Here is a 24,381-nt window from a genome sequence, read left to right as displayed (position 1 = left end):
CCTCCAAAAACTAAATAGTACATGCCACATGCAAACTGAATCTATGTAACAGATTAGATCCTGATCTGATAAGCTTTTCTTGAGACATCGTGTCAACAGACAGACAGCCACACACACACACTTCACTGCAATAGTAGCACACGTATGTGAACATGTGAGCTAAAAAGCATACAGAAATGTCTGGCAAACTTTTTGTTGAATCATGGCATTTGTAATACTTACAATACGATATTTTTTCTTTATCCACTGTATTTTATTCAAATTTCACTACCTGTAGTACATGAAAAAGTTTTACTGAAAGAAAAAAAATTCATAATTTGAACTCTGCCTAGTCATATCCAAGATTACAACAAAAAAATTATAAAAAGGTGAATGGGCAAAAATAACTACAAACTTTATACAAAAACTACTGATATTTCTAAAATTTTGATGTTTTGTCTTTTGTCACAATTACTAGTTCTATGTAAAATCATTTCTATCGTACAATAACATTCTGTATATTGGAAAGGAATACAATTGTTTTGCTCTGCAAATATCCTTTTATAAAAGGTCATGACTGAAGATTTGTAAGTACCCTTAACTGCGCGGGATGTGGAGTCAAGAGAATATTTCATGTCATACAGAAAAAGCAGCAAAGAAAATGAACAAAGAACAAGAATTTAAACTATCAAAGATAACCCAAACACCAATAAGCACAATGTCAAATAAACTTGGTAAAGGCTAAAAAACTAGAACACTACGTAAAATTATTACATCAATAACTATGTAAACAAAACAACTGAAAGATTGGGCTAGGGGTCTCTGCCAGTCTGCTTCTGGGGCAAAGCTTTGGGATGCAAACTTGTGTTTGCAGACCTTTGGAAAGCTGAACGTGAAGGTGGTTTCACCAGGCTGGTTGTGAAAACCTTCTTGAATGGAGCACATCATTAAACGGACGGCCTAAGCATAGGATGGTCCAGACCACTGGACAGAGAGACCCCCATGAATCTCTATTAAAAATTAAAAGAAAGTTTGTAATGTCTAGAACTGAAAGTAGCTAAAAAACTATATTTTGAATCCTCACAGTAAGGGAGGAGTGGAATAGACAGGAGACCAACCAATAAACAATAGATTTTTAGTCTTCAACCTGTAACAAATACGACTCTACAGACAATGGTATTATGCTGATTTTGATTGGCCTTTTCTACTTTAACAAAGAGTTTGGAACTGTAAGTTCCATGCTCATCTCATTCAAGTTAACTGTTTTTCACAGCTACACCTTTCTCAGAACCATGTCACAACACTTGACTTGGTAAAGATTTTGGCATCTTCCTGGCATTGAAATGGTCTTTCAGCCATATTGATTAATGTGTGTTATAAATTTTACCTAAATCTGATACTGATTCTAAAGGTAAATCTTAAGGAGGTATGCACCTCGAAAGTGAAAGACTTAAACTTTTCTTCAAACTTTCCTCAAGTAATCTTTCAACCATTCTCTTTCAAAATCATGAATAACAATCAGGGGTCACCGGGAAAATTTTGGAACTTGCAAAACAAATAACCAAAGATTTACCAATATTTGAAATTCAAACAGGCCGCCATCCCTGTGTTAATTTTACCGGGTAAAATCAACTTTTTGATTTTTGAAAAACTAAGACAGTGAAACTTTCTTTTTCCAAGAGCTTTATAATGAGCACCTACAAGTGGTAGATCAGAAAATAATTGTAGAAATTTGAGAGTCCGAATATCGGTCCCTGACACGTGTTCAACTTTAAGACAAAGAAGATAATGACTATATGTCTAAAAAAACCTCCTTTGCATTAAAGCAGTATTTGACAGGAACCAATTGTCATCACTTGCTCTGATTGACAAATATGGATTAGAAACAAAATCTTAATGTTCCATTCAATGGTCTTAAAACCCAAATGGATTCTTTTGTGATTCCCCCAGTATAACTTGATGACTAAACGTTGTACTGTGCGTCAAAATAGTTTTCCACCTACGGAGATACCTGTTCAACTGCGTTTAATTTTGTAATGTTTAACCACTTTCTTTGCACACGTGGTTTCTCACCTGTATGGATACTTTTGTTACACTCCAGCTTGGTGTGATAGCTACAAGTTTCATAATTCTTGGCTATTACAAAGGCTTTTCTGTACAAAAACTTGGTCACATTCTTTGACTTCAAACTGCCTTTCACATGTCCAATTTGCTGATTTTTACCTACACATTTAACCACTTTCTTTGCAGTGAAACGGATTTCATCTGTGTGGAGAACAAAGAGGCCGTGCAAATGGCTTTTCAGTGGCAATGTTTTACAACATACTTTGCATTCAAATGGCCTCTCACCAGTGTGGGTTCTTGTGTGAGTATTTAGTGTAGATTTTTGCCTAAACATTTTCCATACTTTTTGCAGGTTTTTCAGCTGTGTGGATGACAACATGGTCATTCAAATGGCTTTTCCATACAAATGTTTTACCACATTCTTTGCATTCAAAAGGCCTTTCACCAGTATGAATTCTTTTGTGCCTATTCAGCGTGGCTGGATCTCTGAACTTTTTATCGCATTCTTTGCATTCAAATGGTTTTTCAGCTGTGTGGAATAGCAAGTGCCTTTTCAAATAGATATTCCGTATAAATTTTTTACCACATTCTTTGCATTCATATGGCCTTTCACCAGTATGAAGTCTTCTGTGGTATACTAGTGTGCTTTGATCTCTGAACTTGTCACCACATTCTTTGCATTCAAATGGTTTTTCTCCTGTGTGGATTAGAAAGTGGCTATCCAAACGGCTTTTCTGTACAAAGGTTTTACCACATTCTTTGCATTCGTATGGCCTTTCACCAGTATGAGTTCTTTTGTGATAACGCAGTGTATGTGGATGTCTAAATGTTTTACCACATACTTTGCATTCGTATGGCCTTTCGCCAGTATGAAGTCTTTTGTGCATAGTCAGTGTTTGTTGATGTCTAAATTTTTTACCACATTCTTTGCATTGAAAAGGTTTTTCACCTGTGTGAACTAGAAGGTGGAAATCTAAATGGTGTTTCAATACAAATTTTCTATGACATTCTTTGCATTCAAATGGCCTTTCACCAGTGTGTAATCTTGTGTGTTTATCTAGTTCTGATTTTTGTTTGAACATTTTACCACATTGTTTGCAGTGAAATGGTTTTTCACCTGTGTGGATACGAGAGTGCACATTCAAATGGACTTTCTGTATAAATGTTTTACCACATTCTTCGCATTCATATGGCCTTTCACCAGTATGAATTCTTTTGTGCATATGTAGAGATGATTTTTCTTTGAACATTTTACCACATTGTTTGCAGGGAAATGATTTTTCACCTGTGTGGGTATCAGAGTGCACGTTCAAATGGCATTTCTGTCCAAATCTTTTACCACATTCTTTGCATTCAAAGGGTTTTTCACCTGTGTGCGTTAGAAAGTGGCCTTTTAAATAGCTTTTCCGTGCAAATGTTTTACCACATTCTTTGCATTCAAATGGCCTTTCACCAGTATGAATTATTGTGTGCTTCTTCAGTGCATCTTGATTTCGAAACATTTTGCCACATTGTTCGCATTTGAATGGTTTTTCACCTGTGTGGATGGTTATGTGTGTCTTTAATGCTGATTTGACCCTAAACATTTTACCACATTGTTTGCAGTGAAACGGTTTTTCACCTGTGTGGATTAAAATGTGTTTATCCAAATCATGTTTCCGTCCAAACGTTTTACCACATTCTTTGCATTCAAATGGCCTTTCACCAGTATGAATTCTTTTGTGTTTTTTCAGTATGCCTTGATCTCTGAATGTCTTACCACATTCTTTGCATTCAAAAGTTTCCCCTGTGTGGACTAGAAAGTGGAAACTCAAATCCCTTTTCTGTACAAATGTTTCACCACATTCTTTGCATTCAAATGGCCTTTCACCAGTATGAATTCTTTTGTGATAATTTAGTCCGTTTAGAGTTCTGAGTGTTTTACCACATTCTTGGCATTCAAATGGCCTTTCTCCGGTATGGACTATTTTGTGTGTATTCAGTCTGCTTTGATCAATGAACTTTTTACCACATTCTTTGCATTCAAATATTTTTTCATTTTTGTGGATAAGAGAGTGCCTGTTCAAATTGCTTTTCCATGCAAATGTTTTACCACATTCTTTGCATACAAATGGCTTTTCACCAGTATGGAATCTTTTGTGACTGTTCAGTCCAGCTAGAGAATTGAACTTTTTATCACATTCTTTGCATTCAAATGATTTTTCACCTGTGTGGATAAGAATATGGGCATTCAAATGGTTTTTGTCCCAAATGTTTTACCACACTCTTGGCATTCAAATGGCCTTTCACCAGTATGAATTCTTTTGTGACTATTCAGTTTGCTTTGATCAATGAACTTTTTACCACATTCTTTGCATTCAAATCGTTTTTCTTCTGTGTGGATTTTTGTGTGATAATTTAGTGCCGATTTTTGAGCAAAATTTTTACCACATTCTTTGCAGTGAAATGGTTTTTCAGCTGTGTGGTTTCGAAGAACGTGTGACTTCCAATTGCTTTTCTGTATAAATGTTTTACCACACTCTTGGCATTCAAATGGCCTTTCACCTGTGTGGAGTAGAGAGTGACACTTCAAATAGCTTTTAGTTGCAAATGTTTTACCACATACTTTGCATTCAAAGGGTTTTTCACCTGTGTGGATTAGAAGGTGGCTATTCAGATGCTGTTGCTGTACAAATGTTTTGCCACATTCTTTGCATTCATATGTCATTTCATTGGTATGCATTGTGTATCCACTGTGCTCTGACATCTGAATGTTTTACAACTCTTTGCATCCAAAAGTTTTTAATCCATATGGAATCTAATGTGGCTCACCAAATTGCTTTGCTTACAAAAGTTTTGCCACAATCTATGCATCAAGAGGATCTTACACCTTTGTGAAGTTTGATGTGATTTTCAATACCGCCATGACTTATTATTGTTCCAGAACATTCTTTGCTTTCAATCAGTGTTCTGTGGACTCTGATGTAATTCCTCAGATCTAATCCTGAAAAGTTTTCCAAAATTCTCTGCATAAATGTCTTGCCTTTGGAAATAGTTCTTTTCCCGATTGGTCATGCTCAATATCATCACAAGGGTTGTTTCTATACAATGATCACTGAAGTCTTACATAGCCATCTTGAATCAGGGTGTTAGTGATGACGGACACGTCTGAAGATAGAAAAAACAGTAATGTACAATAAAATATGAAAACATCTTGTATCCCATTCAATGGACTAGAGATAAATAAAAATGTCATAACTCCTAAAGAAGTTACACAACTTGCATATACCGGTAACAGTTTTGAATTAGTAAACAAAATGGTTTGTGTCTACAAAGAAAAGCAGTTTAGTTACAAAGTATTTTGTACCTATTTACCGGTACATCAACGTAAATGGACTCTGTGCAAAAAAGAATCTTTAAATCATGGTTTAAAATAAAAAAAATAATCAAAATTTAGTGTTTGTTCTCTGGTCAGATATTTGAACATGTGTGAAAGGGATAAAGTGCATGAAGTGAAAAATACTTAAATGTAATGTACTGGAGACAGTGAAATATGTTTAATGTATTTATTCAGAATATAAAATGGAAAATATACAGAATTAGATATATCGAATACTGTGATACAACCATTAACTCAACAAGTCATTTACAATGACATAGTCCCCACTTGTAATAGGAGTATTAGTCTTGATGGGGCAGGAAAATGTGGTCATTAAGAAGTATCACTGGAGTGTATATGTTGAAATCTATGGGCACATAGGTCTATGTCGTTGTTCCCAATTTGAAACACATGAGGCATGTCTAAGTTATGGTTCTAAACCGGGAAAAAAGATCAGACCTCTAGCAGTATTGGCCAGCCAAGAAATACATATGCGCATTATAAATGAGGTACAAGATGTGACATCTTAAGGTCTAATATCCTATCAAAATTGGAGGGTATAGAACTTGTGATTACTGAAATATGCATATATATGTATAAGCAAGGTCAAAGGTCATCGAGGTCACATGAAATTTGAAAAAAAAAATGATATAGCTAATTATATGCCAAAAAATCAGATCTCTAGCTCTATTCGCTTGCCCAGAATTAGATGTGTACATAATTAATGAGGTAAAGCGTGTGTTGTCATAAGGTCTTCCATCCTACTAAATACAAAGGACATAGCACTTGTGGTTACTTATTTATTGACATAAACATATATTTTAGGTAAAAGGTCATCGAGGTCACATGATATTTGGTCAAAAAATTTCTCTCCTATAGTTATCCCTGTATACCAAAAATCAGACATCCAGCTCAATTGGCTTGCTCAGAATGAGATATGTGCATAATTATTGAGGTACAGTATGTGGTGTCATAAGGTGTCCAATCATACCAAATATGAAGGGTGTAGCACTTGTGGTTACTGAGTTATGGAAAAATATGTATATTTGAGGTCAAAGGTCACCGAGGTCACGTGACATTTTGTCAAAAAAAATTGTATTGCTAAGTTATCCCTATATACCAAAAATCAGACCTCTAGCTCTATTGGCTCGCTCAAAATTAGATATGCACATAATTAATGAGGTACAATATGTGGCGTCATAAGGTGTCCCATCATACCATACATGAAGGGTGTAGCACTTGTGGTTACTGAGTTACAGACAGATATGTATATTTGAGGTCAAAGGTCACCGAGGTCACATGACATTTTGTCAAAAAAATTGTATTGCTAAGTTATCCCTATATACCAAAAATCAGACCTCTAGCTCTATTGGCTCGCTCAAAATTAGATATGCGCATAATAAATGAAGTACAATATGTGGCGTCATAAGGTGTCCCATCATACCATACATGAAGGGTGTAGCACTTGTGGTTACTGAGTTACGGACAAATATGTATATTTGAGGTCAAAGGCCACCGAGGTCACGTGACATTTTGTCAAAAAAATTGTATTGCTAAGTTATCCCTATATACCAAAAATCAGACCTCTAGCGCTATTGGCTCGCTCAAAATTAGATATGCGCATAATTAATGAGGTACAATATGTGGCATCATAAGATGTCCCATCATACCATACATGAAGGCTGTAGCACTTGTGGTTACTGAGTTATGGACAAATATGTATATTTGAGGTCAAAGGTCACCGAGGTCACGTGACATTTTGTCAAAAAAATTGTTTTGCTAAGTTATCCCTATATACCAAAATCAGACCTCTAGCTCTATTGGCTCGCTCAAAATTAGATATGTGCATAATTAATGAGGTACAATATGTGGCGTCATAGGGTGTCCCATCATACCATATATGAAGGGTGGTAGCACTTGTGGTTACTGAGTTATGGACAAATATGTATATTTGAGATCAAAGGTCATCAAGGTCACATGACATTTTGTCAAAATATCCGAGATATCTGCGTGAACGGATGGACTCACGGATGGACGAACAGACGGACATGACCCAATCTATAAGCCCACTGGACTTCATCCGTGGGGACTAAAAATTGTGTCACTGCATCCTTTTTGCAATATGAATACGATGAGAAACTAAATTTTTATTTTTTTTGGCCTTATACATGGGAGTCTATGGAGATCTGCCTTATACATGGGAGTCTATGGACGTGTAAACTAAAAATATGCAAATTTCACCACGATTTGTCCAAATTTGGGAAAGGTCACTGCTATGCACTTCCATACCAAGTTTCAAATCAATCGGACTTGTGTTTTCAGGAAGAAGATTTTTTGACCAAAAATGGGAGAAAATTACAAAAAAATTCATGAAAAATAGCAAGTCCAAGATACTGACCCAAGATGTGCACAATCATTTCATGTCAGCCCAAAGTACTTACATGCTAATTTTTCATGTAATCTGCTCAGTGGTTATTGAGTTTTTTCAATTTTGACTGTTTTTACATTTTTTCACTTAATTTGCATATTTTTGGCAATGACAACTTCATTTGAACAAAATCTCATCTACAGCCCATCATCCATGTACACACCAAATATCAAGATGAAATGTACAGCGGTTTTGGAGTTTTTGATGTTGACGGACAGACATACAGACATACAGACATACAGACACACAGACATACAGACATACATACATACAGACATTTCCCTAGCCTATAAGAATAGCTTCCATTGCCATATATACATATGGCTATGGGAGCTAAAAAACACCTGTTAATATTAATTTGTTTGTGCTTACATATGTTTGATACTATGAGGTTATTACGAAAATACCGCAAAGGATGCACGAGGACATTGGCGCAGCGTATCGCCCGACGCGAAGCCGAGGGCGATGCGCTGCACCAATGTCCTCATGCATCCTTTGCGGTATTTTTGTAATAACCTTATTATATACATCTTACATTGGTGACTGGGGCATCAAATTGTCAGAGTAGTTGCTGTTTTCATACAATATCAACAATTTTTCATACGATTTATAGCGCAAGTGTTGAACGCTATCTCGGACGCGCGCTTCTGCAAGTTCTGGATAGTGTGTGATTGTGTGTGCGCACTACACACGTACGTACAGAGTGCGCAAGACATGTTCTGGCACTCATCCGATGAGTCTTTTGAAACCGTTCAACAGTGAACGTGCAGATACAGCCGCAGGGGATGGGGTGCCTTGAAACCGTACGTGTTATGGAACGGGCATTCCGGACGGCTTTTTTTTAGCACACGCAAAATTCTATTGTTGTCGATGGTAGATGTATAATAATTCTTGTTATCATACTTGCTTTTGACATAAACACGGGACATTTATGAATGGTTTCGACCTGTTGAAATTCTGTGTATTCAGCCTTAATATTTGGCCTAATGAAATAACGCTGTTTGTAAATATTCAAATTAGTGTTTGTGCTACCGTTCACCAAACAGCAAAATGGCTAAATGGTTCAATCACTGTCAACTCAGACATTCAAAACAGTCACCTGAGTGGGGACTTGAAATTTATAGCATTTGTTCACTTGGTTCTATGATTTTCGTTTGTATTGCTGTAGATTTTTTGACTTCTTGGAGAGTGTTTTGCCATAGTACTACCATACTTGTCCAAGTCTAAGCCCCTCACCGGATTTTAGAGTATAATGGGTTGGTAAAATTACTTTTCAGATCAAAGAAACTAAGATGTTTAATGGGGCATCGAAGTTCCTTTGACAGCATCATATAATGTAAAATGACATGTTCTTTCAATACTTTTTCAATACTGTGTAACTCTGTGCCCCATTACATAAATAGAATAGTCCCACTCCACAGTCACGTCTGCCATTTATTTTCATTTACATTCAAACTGTAGATTGTCATCATACAAACAAGCAATTTCAGTTGTTTCCAGCAATTATCCTTTCATCTGTGAAGAGTTTTTACTGGTGACTATTATAATTTTCACTATTACGTTGTTGTTTTCACAAGACGAGGATGAGTTACTTTTACATGCAGCCAATGCACATGCCAGTTCACGGATCACACCATGCTGTTGAATGGCAGCATACATGATGTATTTGTTTCATGTTTACTTTTATTTCAAGGTATTATTCAAGCAGAGATGTCACCAAAATGTTACTTCTGTATCAAGGAACTGTATAATCAGTTTGATTTGAAACAGCGATATAAACACTGTGTAGACATTTACATTGCTTCATAACTATGATGAAAAGCATTCTTACAACAGCAAGCAAGTTGACCTAAATAGCAGGCAAATTACCCAACCAGCAAGACAGTAGTGCTGCCTCCCCAATGTCAATGCAAACTAGTCAATGACACATCAACTGTTATGAAATCTTTCAGCTGAAAGTCATGGAAAACATAATAGTACTAAGCTCAAGATTAAAAGTGGCGCACATTTTTTTTGTACTGTTGGCATGAGGGTTTTCCCAATCTGCTACGATCACGATCGTTGGTTCTGATATCACGCAGTATTGTCCACCCGGGCATTGTTTTTGCTAACTCAGTTATTTTCTATTCTTTGTTCTGCTATTTTTTTAGATTTTGTATGAACTCAATTGTTCTTGTTTGATTATTTCAATCTCACACTATAAGCCCTGTGACACAGTACCCGGCAGTGGGCATATAGCAGTTGTCTACGGCTTCCCTTCGATGTTGTACATCCCCACAAATCCATTATCCATTTCTGTCACTTCAGAAACAAAATCAGTCACAATCCTTTTTTTGTGTAATTAATGGTTATCTTTGAGATCTTAGAGTTGATAGGTTTCATGTAAATGTATGCAAGTTTTACAAAAACCATATATACAAATTAGCCACCAGCTTATTTTTTTCATCCATGGGGAAAACTGTATTATCTAACAAATTACTTTTAACATAAACAAGCAACCATAAAAATTTCTGCCAAACAAAATTCAAACATGAAAGAAGCTAACAGCTTATTTGAACTGTGGCCTTAACTCTGTTCCATGTGTCCTTACCCAATCACTTGAACAGTCACGTTGCAGTCATGTGGTATCAGGCAAAGCTCTATGCATCTAGCCTTACCGAAAATCATTTCTACTGCAAATTTGACGTAAGTTTGCTGCAAATATGCAGCAAGCATATAGCTTGCAGGAAGGAGTTGCAGAAGTTTGCAGGTAGATGTGACCCTCCTGCAAACCCTTAAGTCTGTTTGCAGCAAATTTGCGGTAAACGACTAAGTTGCTGCAAATTTGCGGCAAACCAGATTATTGCTGCAAATATGCAGCAACACATGATTGACATATTTCCCACTATTTCATTACCAGGGAGTACACACTACACACTGAGTACTGTTTCACTTCGTGACCAGTCATGTGTAAGCAACATAAAATTGATCTTTCATTTATATTTTATGTTCCTTTATTTCATAACAGACAATCCACTTTTTAAATTATAATAACTGGTAATGCTAGATAATGAACAGCTTCAGTTATGCTGGTGAAAGCATTGCATGGATATAGAGTGCATCTATAGTATATACTGTAGTGACATGATGTAATAAAAGTGCCCTTTGACAATCTGGTTGGGTAAATTATGGTTGGATCGAAAACTGAATTTTTAGGGAAACAAATTTTTGAAACAGGGACTTGTCTGTCTTGCAAGTTACACCCTGTATTTTCTGCGAATGATACCAAAATGCAAACAGTTTCGAACGAAATGTGCGTTTGATGATGGTCTGTAAGTACACGTCGTAGACTTTTGTTACTGCAAATCTGTACAGTAATGTTTCCGCTACTACCTCCAAGCAGAGTAGTGGCTGTGCTCCAAGCTATTCATCCCATCAATATTATAGTACATGTATACGGTACGTACAATGCACTGCAGCTTTAATACAGTCTGTCCCATCGATGCCGCTGACAAAATGTCGCCTTCTGATAACATGGGTCGAGGTAAAAGGCTTTTGTCCATGTTTTCAGCGTTAGAGTTGTATTGCCGAGCACAAATTGAGATTTAGGATTACACTCCATCCCGAGTCGCTGTACGAAAATTCAAAGCGCCGCTTCACCAACGTCAAACACGTCCTGTGTATCAGCTGCGAGCAGCCGACATGTTACACTCTCCGGTCACGGTTCATCAAGGTCAGTTCGCGCATTGATATTGATTCTTCGTGCTGAAAGAATTTTTACTCTCTTTTTAGTCTTTCTATGATAAAAATAACCATTTTCATTAAACTAATAAATTAAATGCTATATTAAGTATGAAATATAACGGATTGGTGCAGATGTAGAGTCAATTCCAGCATTTAAAAACGGGACTACATTATCAATCGCGTAATGATTTATAGATCGCACTTCCGTAATCGTCATGAGGCTTGATCGGCGCGAAGTTAGATTTTAGTACCATCGGCTGCGTACTTGTGAGCAGGGAGTTTTCTAGTGGACAATTTCGTGATCTTTCTATGGAATCGCCAGCCAAATGATATCACATAGTTGCAAAAACGTGTATACAGTACCAGGGACAGGCGGAGTTCTAAATTTGTGAACGCGAGCGGCAGTAAAGATGCCGACTATATTTTCTGAGTACGGTATTTACACACACACACAGCACGGTGAGACCTGCAACCGGACCGGGAATCGTCCAGCGTCTGCGAGCCGTTCAGAAATGTAAGTCAATGTACCGTTCGTCTGTACATCGATCGCTATAATTATGTTCTGTAATCGTTGTATGCAATCTTTACCTAAAGATAAATTTTCGTTGAGTACTGATTCATACTGAATTCACAACAGTTACTTACTAACAGTAAGTGCTGAGATTTTTGCAGATTGTCGCCGTCGTGTATGTAAACAACATACGGCGAGTTGTCCGCTGTCGGACATTTTAATCATGATTAATTTAATTTCGATCATGAATATTTATGCATTTTCTGCTTCAATTTTTCAACTTCATTTTGTCTCATTTTCAAATAATTATCGATTTCTTTCATGAAATTTACAATGTTTGGTCAAACGGTAAAGACTTACACTCTTCCCTGAACGATTTGTATTTTTCAGAATCCATTGCTGGTACACTAAAGGGACAAGAAATTCAGAGAACAGAAAGTCAAATCGCAGCCTTTGACAATAATGTAAATGTTACATGAAACTTCTCAAGTCAAAAGAAAATCTTGACATGATCATGACACTTATGTGGCATGAAATGAACATGGCATATAAAATAAATTGTACCACAATTGAATTTAACCTTTTTTTCTCTGTCATCTTTTTGTTTATAATAACTTTATTTGCGCTGACCATTGTTTCTCGTGAAACTGGTATTTCAGAGTTAAGTTGGATAAATAATATTTATATATTGGCCGACTGTGGACAGCACAAGATGTGTTTTATCCAACTAAACTCTGAAATACCAGTTTCACGAGAAACAATGGTCAGCGCAAATAAAATAATTTGCTGTATGGAGTTTGCGGCAAATTTTCAGTAACATTCAAATTAATTTGCCGCAAGTTTGCTGCAAGGATTGTGCCGCAAATTTGCTGCAAAGAGTTTGCAGCAACGTTGCGGCAGGGAGTTTGCTGCATATTTGCAGCAAGTTCACAAGAAACCTAATTTGCATCTGAAAAATGAACCACCCGCATATTGCGGCAAATAGTTTGCTGCAAATTTACTGCAAAGCTTGCGGCAAATTTGCAGTAACAGTTTGCGGGAGGCCTAAAATTTCGGTAAGGGTATACATGAAATAAAATAAAGACAAAGGCACTTCATTCATGTGCAACTTAAAAATGATTACATTGTATTACTTACCAAATCTACACCAGCAGTCTACTCAATATCAACTTGTACTTCCAAAACTGCACATGTATCCATAAAAGATGGTGGACAAGCTGGCGAAGAACTATGGAGCTTCAGATATGTCCCTGATGCAATACTTCTTGGGTAAACCCTATAAGGTAGATTTCAATAGGTTTAGCTGTCACGGTTGCAATAAATTTTAAGTGTGACAGAATTTGCATTCCCAACTATTCAAACATATGGCCCATGTCCCTGAGGCTACTATAGACGTGGATGGTATAGAAGACCTACATACCATAATACCAGACATAGCAAGTGCAGAGGTCCTTTGGAAATATTCTTACTGCAGAAGAATTGTTTCAGTATGGTTCATACTTAAAGACCCCTAAAACACACAGGCAAAAATAATTGCCCTCAAATCACAAAATTAAGTATTTCCAAATTCCTTACTATATGAAATTATCTCACAACCTAAGGGACCTGTATACCAAAAAGCAAAGCCGACCAGCGGGATTTTGAAGAAGCAATCAACTAGCAGCCAACAGAGCTCTGCTGTGAACAGAAGAACTATTTGTGACACATGTGTTGATGAAGAAGGTGGAAATCTTTGCTAATTAAATTTGGCTTGACAAAAATTGGCAACAATAGCTACAAAAATGCAAAATTGAAGATTCCATCGCTATTTCAATATATCACATTAAGATAAACTCTATGGAAACTGTATAATCAATATCAAAAAGCTATCAGACAAGTAGTTGTTGAGAAACAAATTTATTGACCAAAAATTGCCCCCAAATTGTAGATTTCATCATAATTTGAATATATCACTTTTTGATCATCCCTATGAAGGTGTAAATCAAATATCAAAGCTCTAAGACTTGCGGCTTTTGTGAAAGAAATTTTTGACCAAAACTGACAAACACATTGCCTTAAAAATACAAATCTGCATATTTCTATACAATTTGAAGAGATCTGAAATGTAATCCCTGGGGATCTATATCCCAAATATCTAAACTGTCCGTCTGACAAACAGTTGTGAAGAATATTTTTAAAGATATTTTTGACCAAAAATGACAATAATTGCCTTAAAATATAAATTTGCACAATTCATCTCAATTTTAAAAAATCCAAATTAGGTAATTCCTAGGGACCTTGTTTACCAAATATCAAAGCGGTCTATCCTGTGGTTCTTAAGAAGATTTTTTACCAAAAATGGCTTTTTTTTAGTTAATTTATATAATTCAACAATATCAAAAAACAAAAAAATAAGTTCGTTTTAATGATATTTTGCATCTTAACAATAAATATCACTTCTGTAAGTACTGCGGTTCTCAAAATATTTGAGTGGATGGACATCCTCACAAACAGACATACATACATACAGACTGATGAAGGATGCCAGACAGATACTCATTCCCACAGCTATAGTCTATAGCAGCTAAAAATGAATTTTTGAGGAAGTTCTGTCAATTTTGAGACTCAGTATATTTCAAATACAAAATCATAGAGGCAAAATGAACACGCATTTATATCTCAAGTATTACCATTGACAATTATCTTCCTCGGGGAATCGCCATGTGAGAGGATATCAAGATACAGAAATAGCGTAGAGACTCCAAGTCATCAAAGATAACACCGTTTATTTCTTACAAATGAATGCTACATATTGCCAGGTAGTTCCTTCTCTCAAGATGTTGTCCATTTGTCTGAGCAGGAGTTTGTAAAGACATCTTGTATATACAATTCAATGCCTACAATACTTATTTACATACAAATGAAATGCACTGTAGATGATAATGTATTTGGTGCCAAGATACCTACATGTATCAATGGCCAACACCATAAACACGAGAACAGCATGTAGGCCTACTTACTAGATTTCTCACATAAGTATAGTCATGAACCTGATAATTAAAGCCGCACTTTTCAATCCCAGGTTCTCCCAATAGTGGAGTTCTCCTCCCAGTCCAACACATGGCCAGTACGATGTTTGATTTCTATAACATTAATTACACAAACTGATCTCAATCTTTTGTCACCTTTTGCTAATCCTGCAAACAGAGCTTATATAACTGTTTGATTGCCGGTCGGTTCAAATTGCCAACGGTCATTTATTCCCCAGCACCACACTCGAATTTCCTAAAAAATCGTCTTAGAGTCATGTTAGAATTTGAATATAACCACAGGGTTCGATCGGCAGCAGCTTCGTGCTGACCGCTTGGCAGTCTGTCAGTGTTTTTGAGGTCGGAAAAAATAACAAGCGACCTAGCGGCCGATATAGCTCCGCTGTGTTTATGTAGAGAATAACTATTTTTTACACATGTTGATTAGGAAGGTGGAAATCTTTGATAGCTCAATGCAGAGGCCAGAAAAAAGTGGCTAAAATAGCTGCAAAAATACACAATTGAAGATTTCATCATACTTTGAATATATCACATCGGATCATCCCTAAGAACATGTCAACCAAAGCTATCTGATGAGTAGTTTTTTGAGAATAAAATTTTCTGACCAAAGATGGCAACAATTGCCCCAAAAAATGAAATTGCAGATTTCATCATAATTTCAAGAGATCAAATTTAGTTCATAACTTCATCTATAGAAACCTGTATACCAAATTTCAAAGCTGTTAGACCAGTACTTTTTTTGAGAAACACATTTTTTGACCAAAAATGGAAGGAAAAATTGCCCCAAAAATTCAAAATTACAGATTTCATCAGAAATTCATTATATATTACTGAACTCATCTGTAGAAACCTGTATACCAAATTTCAAAGCTATCAGACCACTAATTTTTGAGAAAACATTTTTTGACCAAAAATGGCAAAAATTGCCCCAAAAATACAAAATTGTAGATTTCATCACAATTTCAATAAATATCATGTAGTTTATCTGTAGGAACCTGTATACCAAATTTCAAAGCTATCAGATAAATAGTTTTGGAAATACACATTTTTTGACCAAAAATGGCGAAAATAGCCCCAAAAATACAAAATTTCAGATTTCATCAGAAATTCAATATATATTACTCAGTTCATCTATAGAAACCTGTATACCAAATTTCAAAACTATTAGACCAGTACTTTTTGAGAAATACATTTTTTGACCAAAAGTGGCAAAAATTGCCTTAAAAATGCAAATTTGCATATTTCTGCACAATTTGAACAAATCTGAAATAGATCATCCTAGGGACATATGTACCAAATATCAAAGCTATCTGACTGGTAATTTTGAAGAAGAAGATTTTTAAAGATTTTTTTACCAAAAATGACAAAAATTGCCTTAAAAATACAAATATGCAAATTTCACCACGATTTGAACAAATCTGACTGAAATCACCCTAAGTAAACTGCATATCAAATTTCAAAGCAATCGGACAAGCGGTTTCAGAGAAGAAGATTTTTTTACCAAAAACACCAAAAATTGCCCCAAAAATACAAATATGCAAATTTCACCACGACTTGAACAAACTTAAGTGTAGTCACCACAAGTGAACTGCATATAAAATTTCAAAGCAATTGGACTTGCAGTTTCAGAGGAGAAGGCAATTGTTGACGGACGACGACGACGACGACGGACGACGGACGACGGACGACGACGGACGACGACGGAAAATCAACCTATTTGATAAGCTCCGCGTCGCTGACAGCGGAGCAAATAAAAAGTGGCATTTTCTGGAGTGTGTGTCCTCATGCTGCCTGTTTGGTGTCCACTTACACAATGAACGCCGCCATAGCTTGGTGCTCTTTTAAAGGGAAGCTCCGCCTTTAACCTTTATACACAATTGACGTCCAAAGTCAATGAACTCTGTAACACAAGAACACTCTTAAAAGTTGACTGAGCAAGGTTTAAAAACAAAGGTATAATTTTTAATTCACTGATGTACTGCAAAATCCTTGTTATGCTGTGTGAAGACAACTATCGCCTTAACTCGTTACTATAGAAATAACGGACGACGCGCGGACCATTAACGTTTATTTGTGGGCAAGGGCCAGAGGAAAGCCAAAAATTAACGGGCGAGGCTTGCCGAGCCGTTAATTTGGCTTTCCTCGAGCCCGCGCCCACAAATAAACATTAATGGTCAGCGCGGAGTCTGTTATTTCCATTATATTATCAGCGAACCCAAGAAAACCGTAAAAATATCCGAAAATTTCAGGAGTGAACGACAAGTGGGCCCGAGAAACTGAGCATTACGCGACGCACTGTCACGCGCGCTGTAAAATATTGGCAAATCCGGAGATGTTTTCAGAAAAAAATATCTCAACTTGACCTACAAGTGCTCCATTTTATTTTGTGATTGATTACGATTTACGTTTGAGCTGTAAAGTTACGATACTTTGAGTTGTTAATCTTATTATTCATATTCACGGGCACATAAACAGACCATTACTGTGTATTTGTGGTCAGTCACGTGGTTCAGCTCGACCAATCAAAATGCGACAGGCAGTGCATGGTAATATAATTGTATGTAATGGCATCAGATTCTCTGCTTGACATAACAACCATAGCAAGACATGGGCCCCAAAACAGCACTAAGTGACCCAAAATACAGTAATGAAGATTTAGCCTTAAATGAACATGTACATCTGACCAAAATCAATCTCGGGGACTTGCGTATCAATTTTGAAACAATTGCACAAGCTGATTCTGAGTTAAGAAATCATTGAGAATTTCTTGATGAAAATTGAAATATTGCTCAAAGAAAACACAATTGCAGCTTTCATAACAATAACTCTGACTCACGTCAACCATGAGGACCTCCATACAAAATTGCAAAGAAATCAAATAAAAAATTGTGATAAGATGATTTTTTTGACGAAAATAGCCCCTAAATACAATACTGCTGATTTTGTTACAATTTGAATAAATCTAACTTAAATCATCTTTTGGAACCTGTATATCGTACTTTAAGGCAATCAGACAAAGGGATTATACAGTGTTTCAGCCAGCGTGAAGCAATGCGACATATGACACAGTAATGTTCTGTTCTTATTATAACATAATATTTTTGGGTCACCATGATGCAATCTGCTTGGGCCACATTTAAGTGGCTATTGAATTTTTAGACAGTGCCTCCTAAACAGAAAACTGCCACCAACAAAAAAAGTAAGAAGACTATGAAACAGTTTAACCTCCTTTCTACAAAGTTACAAATTCCCTGGAGGTAGGAAGAGAAGGAGCCTGCACGTCTATTGTCTCCTTTGAGGGAGATGAAACATGCCGCTTGTTTGCTGAGCAAACAATAACGCATCTGCCCGGGTAATCCCATAAATGGATTATGCCGGTTCCGATACGGTTCGATGTTCTTCGGGAATAGTCGGATAGAAAGTACGCATGCGCTAACACAAGTATAGCGTCTTCCGCGAACAGACAAGTGATGACTGAATCAGTGAAGTGGGCGATCTGATCGACGATTTTTCTTAACTGTGAACTTTTAAGTATTCTTAATTTGAAGGAAATGACACAAAACACTGGAAACAAATTAGCAAGCGTGGCAAGTTCGACTACGGACACAGCTAGTTTGACCTTTTAGCAATCCATGGTTCGACGGCAAGGAGAAAATTATGTACTGAATAGAAGAGTGTACCCTATCGTCAATACGACATGGATGTAGTGGTATCTACAAAGTTGCAATGTTTAATAAACGATAAATAAGATAGGGACCACAGCGACTTACTATCAGCATGGACGTAACACAGACTCCCGATGCTACATTATGCTAATCACTGAACCCGGTCGGCAAAGTGACTGAAATTCTGACTTCAATTACAGAAACGCAACGCGTCGCAACGTCAACCTGATATGACTATCAACAACCCAAGGTTACGTTCTTTCAAACAATGTCGACTTTTTTTGCGGAAATTTGCGGAAACCCCGAAAAGAGTATAAGTAGTGTGACTTGTAAATAAGCTGTAGAGACGAACAAATGTTTCCGTACTCGATTTTTTATGCGTCCGGCTGATCTGAAACTGGTCCTCCGACGAGTTACATAACCTCTAGTGTTCAAATGCATCAACTGCGCATGTGCTGTCACAGTATTTTTAGTCTACGCATTCGATTCAAATCCACGATAAAAAATATTTCGAACTCATTAAATTTGACAGTTATGTGACTAGGCGGCCTTGCAGGACCGGCTAAAGCGAGGATAAGAAAGGAGATAACAGGATTATCTGGGCATTATACAATGGTGGTTAATCCATTTATTTCTCGTGCAGGCTCCTTCTCTTCCTACCTACAAAGTTACAAATTCCCTGGTACATAAAACAAACATAGCTGCTGTTTGATACTACAATGCACTGAGGCTTGGCTTTGCCTCTGTGAGTCTCGTTCATTCTTGAGTCTGTCAAAAGTTTTACCTACTTTGCTTGAATCAAAATTTGGCCTGCAACTACTATTCTATTTTTTACATCCATGCCATTATGAACCACTGTTGCTACAGTTTTTGAGTTAGGATTTAGACTCAGCATTGTGCCATTTATCTAAGTTCCGGTATACTGATGATATACAGGGTCCACTGTTCTGTGTTGGATGTTAGAGAATTAGAAACAGCACTATACTTAAAAAAAAAGCAATCTGACACTGATTACAAATTACGTAACTTTATCCTATTGGTGACTGTGTATGTTTACAAAACTTGTTGACATCTCAATGAAATGAATAAAGCAAGTGTGCATGAACTTAGAAATTGTACTTGGCAAAATGTTATAATTCAGACTTTACAATGCTGCAACTGCTGATAACACACGTTCACGGTCCATGGGGACAAACAACATACATTACTATTAGGAAATCCAAAGCTTTCTTTTTCTATATTTGTTAAGTTATGGTAAAGCATGGTCGATGGGTTAAGTTAGAATGATTTCATACTTCAATTTCTTACAGAGTGTTAGGCTTGTTCTTCACATTGGCTGCGGATTCGGACGCGTACGGCTTCCTCGCATAGAAACAAAAAAGTGGGCAAGACAAGGAAGGTGTGTTGGAAAACGAAGACCGATGCAAGATTTGGATTCCAAATCAGCTGTTTTCAACGCGCAAACCACCCACGAAACTGATGCCGATGTCAGCAATCAGCTGTACCATCATACAGTCCAGCTGCAGTATTGAAGGTCGAGGTTTTGCTCGGGTATTTAGGTTGGTTTACCATCAAACCAAAATACCCAGCCAAAACTCGAGTTACACTACTACTGCAGATATATTCAAGCATATACTATGGCTTATGATGAACAACGAAATAGATGCTTTGCGAAATCGCGAAATAACGCAATGACAACATTTCCACAACCCCAATTTTTTTTCTTCAATAAAATCTAGTATTAAATAATGTCCGTGACCGCAGCAGTTGGTTACCGGGTTTAATGAACGGATTAGTATGTAATGAAATATTTTGAAGTGACTTCAATCACGGTCGAACTACAAAGTGATACATGGCGAAATCATGGGCCGCCATGAAAATGTCAGTATGAACACATACTCCCACAGTCACTACAGTACCTGTTTAGTCAGGGGAGTTGTGAAGCTTCACAAATATCTCTCGAAATAAAGCCATAACATTTTGGGATTGAGGTTTTTAATCTTCAAACACTAGCTGTCGAAACGCAGCTATCTGTTGGCGGGTAGCGTGCGTAGCTATGCGGTGGCAGGGTTGACCTTTGATCCGCAAAGCTCTGCATGCATGGCAGGGCACAGGCGACCCAATAAGTATTACTGAGTTTTTCACACTGTTTTCTCTATCATTTTCTCTTCTTTCTTCATGCTCTGAATGATCGGAATAAATAAAATAAATGGTTTATATAACCTAACCTAGCCTCTGTGACTCTTTATTTATTTTACACTCCATTACAAGGACGTATATCTCTCATACACACATGCTGTAATTAATTAGTCAACACAACTAATTATGCTAATCCGTGGACTTATCAGGGATTTTACGGGTTGATCAACATCGCGAAAGATAGGAATTTTATACTAAAACCTATCTTTCCGATGTTGACCGACGTCTGATAAGTCCACGGATTAGCATAATTAGTTGTGTTGACTAATTAATTACAGCATGTGTGTATGAGAGATATACGTCCTTGTAATGAAGTGTAAAGTAAATAGTCACGGAGGCTAGGTTAGGTTATATAAACTATTTATTTTATTTATTCCGATCATTCAGAGCATGAAGAAAGAAGAGAAAATGATAGAGAAAACAGTGTGAAAAACTCAGTAATACTTATTGGGTCGCCTGTGCCCTGCCATGCATGCAGAGCTTTGCGGATCAAAGGTCAACCCTGCCACCGCATAGCTATGCACGCTACCCGCCAACAGATAGCTGCGTTTCGACAGCTAGTGTTTGAAGATTAAAAACCTCAATCCCAAAATGTTATGGCTTTATTTCGAGAGAGATTTGTGAAGCTTCACAACTCCCCTGACTAAACAGGTACTGTAGTGACTGTGGGAGTACGTGTTCATACTGACATTTTCATGGCGGCCCATGATTTCGCCATGTATCACTTTGTAGTTCGACCGTGATTGAAGTCACTTCAAAATATTCCATTACATACCTAATCCGTTCATTAAACCTAGTAAACCAACTGCTGCGGCCACGGACATTATTTAAATATTAGATTTTATTGAAGAAAAAATTTTGGGGTTGTGGAAATGTTGTCATTTCGTTATTTCGCGATTTCGCAAAGCATCTTTCGTTGTTCATCATAAGCCTATACTATAGCCCTGCGTGTACAATGCGGCGTTCCCGGCCCGGCGTTTCACATTCAGTGTACGTGTATGGCCACCATAGGACCAGGAGGCCGCATAACAACACCGGGAATGCTATTGTGCAAGCATGGAGCTAGAAATAGATGCCAGCTAATACAAATACACTTTACACGGTTGACATGCAGGTTCAATGATTCAACTGAAATCGACTGATAATTACAGTAGTGGATACATCTTAGAGGGCCCTCAATAACCCTTTTACTGCGGGTCCGTAGCCCTGCCATGGCATGCGCAGGGCTGAGTGTTACCGGCCTCCCACCACAGGTCGTATAACGCCGGTAACACACAGCCCTGCCATGCAGAGCTAGCTCCGGGGAGTACCCACTGGCGTTCTATTGTGTGGGTAGTTTAAAATTGTAGTTTATGCTACGTTCTGACGTTCTGTTCCGTCAGTGTAGCCTCATCACGGAACAGAGCATAAGCTACACTCTCACAAACTACCCACACAACAGAACGCCTGTGGGAGTACCATACACTGCATACAGTCACTGAGTCCATGGCATGGATCTATTTTTTACATCCAGGCCATGTTGAGTCGCAGGGCTACGGATCCGCAGCAAAAAAGAGCCTAATTCTGAGGACTAACTAGGTTACTCACAATTCAAAACAAAATTTCGTTGGCACAAAGTTTGTGTCCACACATCTTCAGTCTTGCCGAATCAACTCACTGTAAATTCTACTGTGTCAAACGTGGACGATGTCCGTCTACTTCCGTGCTGTATGTTCCCGGCTTATAAATCTCGACCGCGGTCATCCGGGTACTGGCGGGTTCTTACGTCCTCGCGTCACAAATGCAACGCGGTGCAGTGAAAACAAAAAAGGCCAAAGTAATTAGATTCTTTGTTTTGCGTCCACTCAAAACGGGAAAAGGTGCGCGTTTGGGCGGCTGAAAAACACACGCAAGAAAATTAGCACAATGTAACTTGATTGCAGCAAGTAAAAAATTGTAACAAAATTTTTACTTCAGAAAAGCTTTCAAATAGGCCTACACTGTGTGTAAGCGGGTGGGGACGCAAAACTAAGAATTTCTATAATTACTTTTGCCTAATTGAAGTTCGGGTTTTTCAACCAACAAACTACCTGTGATATCGCAGCGGTACTTGTGGCGTGTATCGAACGCGCTCGGGTTATTGAGGTCATCGCCACAGTCCCGCTGCGAGCCAACGCATAGGCTTCGTTGGCAGTTTACGACGAGACCGACCGGTGTCGTAGATTTAGCTCGCAAAATAATGAATTATATTAGCCTTTGAATAAATAAACTTGTATCATCTTTATCATTGACTATCTGAGACTCATTCTGTACGCCTGCTAACTTCCTTGAAGATAAGAACATGTATTTTCGACCATTTTCTCGTGAGACGTCGACGGTTTGCTCGATCGCGCGTACAACGCATTGATACGTTGGAGGTCAAAAGTTCAAATTCAAACAGGAACCATCGACGACTCACCGAAAAACGGTCGAAAATACATGTTGTCATAGTCGGGTTCGTTAGCAGGAGTAGAAGATGAGTCGTAGATAGTCAGTGATACAGTAGGTATAATTTTATTTATTGCAAGCTTTATCTTTTTTATTATTTTGCGAGCTAAATCTACGACACCGGTCGGTCTCGTCGTAAACTGCCAACGAAGCCTATGGTTTGGCTCGCAGCGGGACTGTGGCGATGACCCCAGTGCGTTGTGGCTATCGACACGATGATCGTGTCGGTAAGCAAGAATAAAAAGCAACTTAGCGACACGATCATGATAATTTGCGATCAAATGCAAATTGTACACTTATGTCACCATTTTGCGTTATCAAGTGGTCTCAAATGTACGGCTTTCGAGTTGAAAAAAGTTTCCTCGTGTGACAAAAGTGCGTTCTCAATAATTTAGCCTTAGGCCCACGTGTTCAATTGACAATTGAATTGCTGGCATCGCTTGCTAAAATCCACTGCAGTTTTATAATAAACCACCAATGAAATCTTGTTCGCCATCTCAATATTTCACGTTTTCGAGGCTCAAACTGCCATAAAATTGAATTAGAGAGCATAACAAACAAAATCGCAGCTTGAAAGAGACAACAATACGTCTTTTATATATATCGCTTATTTTGTCTTCTAGTTGCAATGATAACCCGGTGGCACACCGTTAACGCAGAGTAATAACGACTGAACTATGGAAGCCAAATCTCAGGAGATGTACGTTCGAATCCTGGTCGGAGCTACGATTTTTTTTCCCTCTTATTTTTCTGTCAGTTACTTTGTAATTTTTCCCTTCTCGCTCTTTTACTCTCCTTTCCCCTTTTTTCTATTTTCTCGCTAAATTCATTGCATTTGACAATCTCCGCCGATCCACTGCCAGTAATTTGAGTCAAACTAACAAACCCCGCAAGCAAAGCGCTACAGTACATACACAGCCGATGTATGGAACTCACCATCACTCGTTTGCGACATTTCC

General features: G+C 37.6%; 1 pseudogene; it reads right to left on the bottom strand.

Annotated features, from left to right (window-relative positions):
• Positions 1-239: 239 nt before the first annotated feature.
• LOC139130377 (zinc finger protein 91-like) lies at positions 240-22,761 on the bottom strand (annotated as a pseudogene).
• Between the last annotated feature and the right edge of the window lie 1,620 nt (positions 22,762-24,381).

Source organism: Ptychodera flava, chromosome 4 (genome assembly GCF_041260155.1).
Source record: "Ptychodera flava strain L36383 chromosome 4, AS_Pfla_20210202, whole genome shotgun sequence".
Lineage (NCBI taxonomy): Eukaryota > Metazoa > Hemichordata > Enteropneusta > Ptychoderidae > Ptychodera > Ptychodera flava.
Note: the sequence above shows the minus strand (reverse complement) of the source record. Positions and strands in the feature narration are given on the sequence as shown.